Here is an 8,481-nt window from a genome sequence, read left to right as displayed (position 1 = left end):
TATAATTATTATTATCATTATTATTAAGGCTGCGAGCTGGCAGAATCGTTAACATGCCAGGTAAAATGCTTAGCAGTATTTCATCCATCTTTTACATTCTGAGTTCAAATTCCGTCAAGGTCAACTTTGCCTTTCATCCTTTCAGGGTCGATAAATTAAGTACCAGTGAAACACTGGGGTCGATATAATCGACTATCCCCCTTCCCACAAATTTTAGGCTTTGTGCCTATAGTGGAAAAGATTATTATTATTATTGAGTGAGAGAGCAGTGCATGCCATCAAAGTGACACTGGAGTAAAATATACGAAGCCCAGTATACCCATCATGACTACCCTCTACTAATCACCTACAGATTGCTAGAGTGGAACTTCACTGATTTCATTGCCAGACTGGAAGAACAGAGTAAACACTTGACAGCATTCCTGATGCCAGGCACCCAGTCTTAATCCAAGCTTCACCCAGGACTACAGCTTCATCAAGAACTGTGGAAAGATGTGCCAGGTTTTGAAGTCTGAGCACTTGTCAGCACATGGCATGCCTAGCCATTGTGCAGAAGGAACTGGCTGCAGATTGACTGCCCAACCAATGGAACACCTCTTTCAACAAGAAGCCAAACTGACACCGGATCAGATGGAAAAGGTCTAAGGCAAAATAGTCAAGCAGTAAATAATGAGAGGCTGTGTAGGCATGTGTCACCTCCAGCCAACTTTAATAATTAAAATGGCTTCAAATTTTGGCACAAAGCCAGCAGTTTTAGGGTAAGGGGTAAGTTGATATCATTGAACCCAGTGCTTGACTTATGTTATTAACCCCAAAAGGATGCAAGGGAATGTTGACCTTGGTAATATTTGAAATCAGATCATAAAACCAGAAGAAATGCTGCTTAGCATTTTATCTGGCATGGTACCGAGCCTTCCCACTCACCACCTTGACCTTAAAAATAATAATTGGAAGAAAAATATAAAACTGTAAAACTATTCAAAACTATATAAACAATATGCAGCTACAAAATAGTAAATTATTATTGATAAAAAGCCAACTGTATTATTTAACTAAAACTGACATTTGCAAATGAGCAAAAAGTTACGGGATTGTGCCAACTTTCTCCTGAAGTGGTCCAGTATTGTAGCATCTGGAGGGGCACAAATTTGAAGAAAGTATATAAAATACAGGGAAATCACTTGTACTGTTAAGAAGCTATCCATATCCTTGATAAACAAGTGGGTGCTGTGAAAACTACAGCTATAACAAAAAAGGTGTGTAAGCCATGAAGATGACAGAAATGCAGTGAACACTTCTTTTAGGTTGACCAGAAAGTTCTAAGCATTTTTAAGATGCAAAAAAGGATATTACTTCACGAACCATAATTTTAGAAACTTCCAATTTTTCTGCAAGTTCTCTAGTTGTGATATTTCAGTTTCCTTCAATTTTTGCCTTCAAAATATCTTCATCCAACTTTGAAGGTCTTCCACTGCGACTCTCATCTTCCAAGCTAAACTCTCCACCGTTAAATTTTGAAAATCACCAACGAACAGTTGATTCATCTACAGCATCATCATCACCAGAAACTTCATAAATGTTTTTGCAAGTCTTTGCAGCATTTTCTCCTTTTTTAAAAAGAGTAAAGCATCATAACACGAATATGAAATTTTTGGTTATCCATTTCAAATGTTAATAAAGGGTAACCGGAATGAAAGATAAAACTATTTTTAGTCAGCAACAAAGAAGAGATGAACCACCACATCAAACAACACCAAAGTTTTAACTGTGCTATGTTCCAGGTGTATTCAATAAAGTGTTAAAAGATTTAGCTTAAAAATGCTCAGAACTTTCCAGATAATCTAATACTTTTGAACAATTCATGTATAACATTTAGGTCAAAGATTTGGGTTAACTCAGCAATGGTTTATTGTTCTCCTGTTATATAGGCCATCTGATTATAGTCAATTAGTAATTAAATACTGAAGTTAATGTCAGATCAGTTGTTTACAAATATTTTTTGGAAATGAAATTTTAGAAAGACTTCATAATATTAAGCTAAGAAGATTCACTTAGTGAAAATCCCTGGCTAAAGTTAGTTATATTTTCTGATAGCTATAACAATTAGATTAAGGTTAAATAACATCAATAATAATACTAGCATGACATACCTGAACTCTACAAACATTCAGATAGGAAACTTTACTAGTTTTAAGCAGTACCAAACTAGAAGTTGCTATACTAGTTAGTATCTTCAGTTATTTTGTATAGATCTAACTATACCACATTGTTCAAGTTATACATTTATTGAACTAAGAGCTACTAAAAGTGTCTTGCTTTAAGATACATTAAATTGACACATTTATGACATGCCATGCATCTCCTCCAAGCAATCTTTCGGGCATGTCATATAAATCTGCCAATGTAATGTACCTTAAAGCATGAAACTATATTATTAGCTCTTTTGTAATTGTGTATTAAATGATATTTATCTCTCTCTGGATGGAGTTTTTACTTTTTTTTGGTTGATCCTACTTATATTAAAAATGTGAATTATGTATTTGTATACATATATGCATGTGTATGTATGTGTGCACTAATGTATCTATACATGTGTGTGTGTGTAAAATTTTTTAAACCATGGGAACATACATGTGTGAGTCTTTATTTATTTGTTTAAGGCCATACATATTTCTATTTGTGTAGACATAAACACATATTTATTTACCAAATAAAACAACCAACATACAAGAAAAAAAACAGTAAAGAAAAAGAATTACCATGTGTGCTTATATTAACTTTATTACACCATCTTTTAGTTGGTTTACCGCTGTATGTAAATAGGGTAGAAGTGGGTTTTTATGGGGAAACCTGTGTGGGGCTCATTTAACCAGTGTTTCTCATGGGTGATAACTGTTAGGATTGAAAGCAGGTGGAAATAGACAAATTGCTATTTTTAATAAAATTCAGATGGTTTAAATTTTTAAAAACATATCTAATACCATTTACATCCACAATTACATTGATGCAAGCTCATATCTGTCTTCCAATAAAGAATACTATGCAAAAAAATTCTATTCATATTTTTTTTATCTACTTTATTTTCATTTTATTTTATTTTATTTAAAAGGCTGGCTTGTATTTGTCATCCTCTTCATCATCAACATCCATTCTCCATGATGGCATGGGTGAATGGTTTAACAGGACCTGGTGAATGATAGTGTTGCATTTTGCTCTATATCAGCTTTGACATGGTTTCTATCACTCTTCATGATGCCAACCACTTTATGGCGTGTATGGGGTGCTTTTTTTGTGCCACTGTCACTAGTTGGGTTGCCAAGTAACCTGCAAGACAGGAAAGAACAAGAAAAAGGAAAAAGGTTAAGAAGGCAGGACTTGTGCTCATAAATGGAGACCATAAAGATTATCACGGGATTCATAAGGCTAACCTCAACTTTAGCAGGACAAACTGGTCTTTTATATATATATATAAAAATACAAACTGGGACAAGAATGCAAAACATTTATAAGACGATATAAAAAAACATGGACAGGACATTCGAAGCCTTCAATCTTCAGTCAAGAACCGGATCATTCTCGCAATTTCGGCTGATTAATCTTGATATTGCCCCAATCTGGCCAGCTCCAAGGAAAAACTAAGCTAAGCACATTAGATTCCTTGGAAAAAAGCTTCGAATGTATACAGAACAAGGACAGAAAAAGAGACAATGTTATATGAATATGAATACAAAAATAATACGTAAAAACAATAATAATAATAATAACAGGACATCACAAACAGGCAGGCACAGGAGTGGGTGTGTGGTAAGAAGCTTGCTTCCCAACCACATGGTTCCGGGTTCAGTCCCACTGTGTGGCACCTTGAGCAAGTATATTCTACTAAAGCCTCGGGTCAACCAAAGCCTTAAGTGTGGAGTTGGTAGACAGAAACTGAAAGAAACCCATCATAAATGTATGCATATATATACACACATGCGTATGTGCGCTTGCGCATGAGTGTGTGTGTGTTTGTCCCCCACACCGTTGATTGGCAACTGACGTTGGCAAAAGAGACCTATAGAATAAGTACTAGGCTTACAAAGAATAAGCTTTGGGGTCCATTTGTTTGACTAAAGTTGGCGCTTCAACATTTCCGCAGTCAAATGACTGAAGCAAATAAATGAATAAAAGAATATATATATATCTAAAGTTGAATACTATGTCAAGCATTATGGCTCCCAATTGTAAGCACAATCCTTCTTGTCTCCAACTAACTCAGTCACCTCCCATGACACAGGAAGATTGAGTACCTCTTTGCAAACTGAGGATAAACGCATTAAAAAAATGTCCATGTGTCTCTTTGTGATGTGTAATTAATCATAATAGTTTATATTAATAAATAGTTGAGGAGAAGAGCACATATAGGAGAGAGTTTTATAAAGCTAGTGTATTAGAAGTGAAGGGTGTTATTTAGTGAGGGTGCATGGCTCAATGGTTAAGGTGTTGCACTCGCAGTATCAAGATCATAGTTTCAATTCAAGGACTGGGCAGTGTGTTGTGTTCTCGAGTAAAACATGTCATTTAATGTTGCTCCAGTCCATTCACCTGTAAATGAAGAACCCGGCAATGGACTGGCTTCTCATGTTGTGATCTCAGTCATTTAAAGGGTAAAGAACCCCTTTAGTCATGAATGACTATGAGATTGCACCTAGGAAGTTCCCCTCTGAGGCGCAATTCTGAGCAAGGCAGTTTATGGAAGACCAGCAGTCTCTCATGCATACCAGCCTTCCCTCTCCTCACCAACAATGTTATCCAAGGGAAAGACAAAGGCTCCGATACAGATTGGCACCAGTGATGTTGCAACTCATTTCTACAGCTGAGTGAACTGGAGCCACTTGAAATAAAGTAGTCTTGCTCAAGAACACAACACACAGCCCAGTCCAGGAATTGATCCCACTACTTCATGGTTGTGAGCCCGACACTCTTACAGCCATGTGCCTTCACAAAAAGTGTGAGATGCTTACAATACCCAGGTTTCCCAAACAGTCACCCATCTAAGTACTTGCTTGGCTCAATGTTGCTTAACTTTGGTGATCGGACAAGAACCAGTGCATTCAACATTATATGGCCATAAGGGTAACCAGCCCCATGGAGACAGCACTGTCAAGGGATTGATGGTGATGATGATGTGTTATTTGGGACCATACTATAGAGTGTGGAAGGGGCTACGTGTGGAGGTTGTTAACATTGAAGTGAAAAACAAACAAAAACAATATATATTGATGGAAGTCAACTAATTAAGAGAACTAAAGCTTTAAGCGTTAGACGTTTGCCAAAGATTTTTTATGAATTGGAGGAAATTAGACCAGAAGAAAGAACCAAGGTGAATCACTGCAGACTTAGATTCTTTCTAATAAACAATCTAAGTGTAGCTTGTAGTTTGTAGTTTCATGCCTCAAAATAAATTGGCTTCTTTTCATTACATTTTATTCTGTATTTTTTTTCATTTTTTCTTTCCTCCTCCTCCTCTTCTTTTTTCTTGTTTTCATCACCACCACCACCATCATTGTTCCAATGTCTGCTTTTCCATGCTTGCATGGATGAGTCAAACAGATTTTTACAGAGGCAGATTGTCTATGTTTAGATGCCCCCTTTTTGTTGCCAACCCTTACCTGTTTCTAAGCAAAGTAATGTTTCCAAATGGATGGTCATGTTTTCCTGGAAGACTAGAAACAAAGGACACTGCTTGCACGATGATGATGATGATGGTGTACACTTACAACTATTATGCAATGTAAAGACAACAACAACACACACACAGCAACAGGCTTTTTTTAGTTTCCAGCAACCAAATCTACTCATAAGGCTTTGGCCACACAGAATCTGGTGGTTGGGAAGTAAACCTCTTCAGTCATGCTTTTGCATACATACATACCGTGCTAGCAGGGAACACCATCATCGTCATCATCATCATCATCATCATCATCATCATCATCATCATCGTTTAATGACCGTTTTCCATGCTAGCATGGGTTGGACGGTTTGAGTGGGGTCTGGAAAGCCAGGAGGCTGCATCAGACTCAAGTTTGATCTGGCAATGTTTCTACAGCTTGATGCCCTTCCTAATGCCAACCACTCTGTGAGTGTTGTGGGTGCCTTTTATATGTCACCAGCACAGGGGCCAGAGCGGGCTGAAATCAACCATGATCAGATGCTGCTTTTTACATGCCACCAGCACGGGAGCCAGTCAAGGCGGTGCTGGTACTGGCCATGTTCGGATGGTACTTTTTATGTGCCACCAGCACGAGGACCACAACTACAATTTCCATTTGATTGTGATTTGATTTCATTTTGATGTTGATGTACTTGATTCAATAGGTTTCCTCAAGCACAGCATGTCACCTTACAATCCACGGACGTTAAATGATGATGATAATGATGATGATATATATATATATATATATATATATATATATTATACAGAGAGAAAGAGAGAAAGAAATATAAAATATATATATAACAATAGGTGCACTTGTGGCTGTGTGGTAAGAAGTTTACTTCTCAACCACATGGTTCCAGGTTCAGTCCCACTGCGTGGCACCTTGAGCAAATGTCTTCTACTATAACCTCAAGCTAACCAAAGCCTTGTGAGTGGATTTGGTAGATGAAAACTGTAAAAAGTCCATCATATGTGTGTGTGTGTGTGAGTATGTATTTGTGTGTCGGTGATTGTCTACCCACCATCGTTTGGCAACTGAAGTTGGTGTGCTTACATCACCGTAACTTAGCAGTTCGGCAAAAGAGACTGATAGAATAAGTACTACACTTACAGAGAATAAGTCCTGGGGTCAATTTATTTCACTAAAGGCAGTGCTCCAGTATGGCCACATTTAAATGACTGAAACAAATAAATGACTGAAACAAATAAATGAATGAATAAATAAATAAATATATAAATATATATATACACACACACACACACATATATATACATACATAGTATACTGCTCCATGAAGGTAAAATAAACAAAAAAGTACTACATAAATATTGTGTAATGAACACAGTATGTAATTATATGAGTGCAGTGGAGTTCTTAGATCTGAAAAGGATCTACAATATTTCAGCTACACATAGCTTCCATATTTTTTTATCCATTAACATATGGCATGGATTTTTCAACTAATTTCCACTTGATTGTATGTGGTGTCGGAACTTTTAACCCCGTAGGTGACTAGCCAACTAAGTAGCTTTACTTTAGTCCCTATTCCATAAGAAAGATATGTGGTTAGCATAACGATTTTTGAAGTTGCCTTCACATAACCCGATACATCTCTTCTTTTCCATTATGTTATCATCTAGCATTGCTGTGACTTCTGTCTCATACATTACGGATTTAATCATGCATCCCTGGTCGAGTGGATAGGCTTCTTTTAGTTTTCATCTACCAAATCCACTCACAAGGCTTTGTTTGGCCCAAGGCTATAGCAGAAGCACTTGCCCAAGTGCCACACAGTAAGACTGAACCCAGAAACATGTGGTAGGAAAGCAAACTTCTTACTACACATATATTTTTATTTATAGATATATCATCATCATCGTTTAACGTCCATTTTCCATGCTAGCATGGGTTGGACGGCTCGACCAGGATCTGGGAAGCCAGGAGGCTGCACCAGGCTCCAGTCTGGTCTGGCAGTGTTTCTACAGCTGGATGCCTTTCCTAACACCAGCCACTCCGTGAGTGTAGTGGGTGCTTTTTACATGCCACCAGCACAGGGACCAGAGGAGGCTGGCAACGACCACGATCAATTGGTGCTCTTTACGTGCCACTGGCACGGATATATATAAATATATAATGTTCCCTTAGATTCACAAAGGGTGTATTGACTCGCTACCAAATGCAGATTGGTGAATGCAATTGTCTTCCCAATAGCAACATATGGATGCAAGACCTGGACACTAAAGAAAGCTGACCAGAAGAGAATTGATGCAGTCTGAAGGAAGCGGCCCAGGATAGAACTGACTGGAGGACACTGATTCAATGAGTGACCGAGAGTCGACTTCGACTGAGCGGATAGAGAGGGAGAGAGTATTGACTTCTCTCTATAGATTTTGAACTGAAATGCATCATCAATGAATTAGACTAGTATTTGCAAACACACACACACACATACATGCATAAACTCACACACACACATACATACATGAACTCACGCACACACATACTGATAGATACATACATACATACAACCATGTAAGTACATTCCCACAGGCCTTTCATCCTCATGAGCCACCAACACACACATACTCACATGCACAATGCATATATATATATATATATATATACACTGATGAACACATGTATCTTTCATGACAAGCTTTATTTGCAGCTTTGAATGACTTACCTACCAAATTACCGAAGTGCACCACATAACAGAGGGGAGGGGGCGTGCCATAGTACCCCCTCCCTCCACACACAAACATTCCTCTTTAGAAATAAACAA

The 8,481-nt window shown here is 37.7% G+C and overlaps 1 long non-coding RNA gene and 1 pseudogene across 2 annotated transcripts in view; both read right to left on the bottom strand.

Annotated features, from left to right (window-relative positions):
- Positions 1 to 2,768: 2,768 nt before the first annotated feature.
- The window catches only part of LOC118764809, a 36,379-nt gene continuing 30,666 nt past the window's right edge, over positions 2,769 to 8,481 (bottom strand). Inside the window, exon 3 of one of the 2 annotated variants that reach the window (XR_005000618.1) lies at positions 2,769 to 3,324. This is a non-coding gene — a long non-coding RNA (uncharacterized LOC118764809). Of the gene's footprint in view, positions 3,325 to 6,621; positions 6,651 to 8,481 lie in introns of those variants that run through there. The other variant, XR_005000617.1, reaches the window with a different exon arrangement.
- LOC115215999 lies at positions 4,997 to 5,115 on the bottom strand (annotated as a pseudogene).

Source organism: Octopus sinensis, linkage group LG9 (assembly GCF_006345805.1).
Source record: "Octopus sinensis linkage group LG9, ASM634580v1, whole genome shotgun sequence".
Lineage (NCBI taxonomy): Eukaryota > Metazoa > Mollusca > Cephalopoda > Octopoda > Octopodidae > Octopus > Octopus sinensis.
The sequence above is the reverse complement of the archived record's forward strand: the minus strand, read 5'-3'. Positions and strand labels throughout refer to the sequence as shown.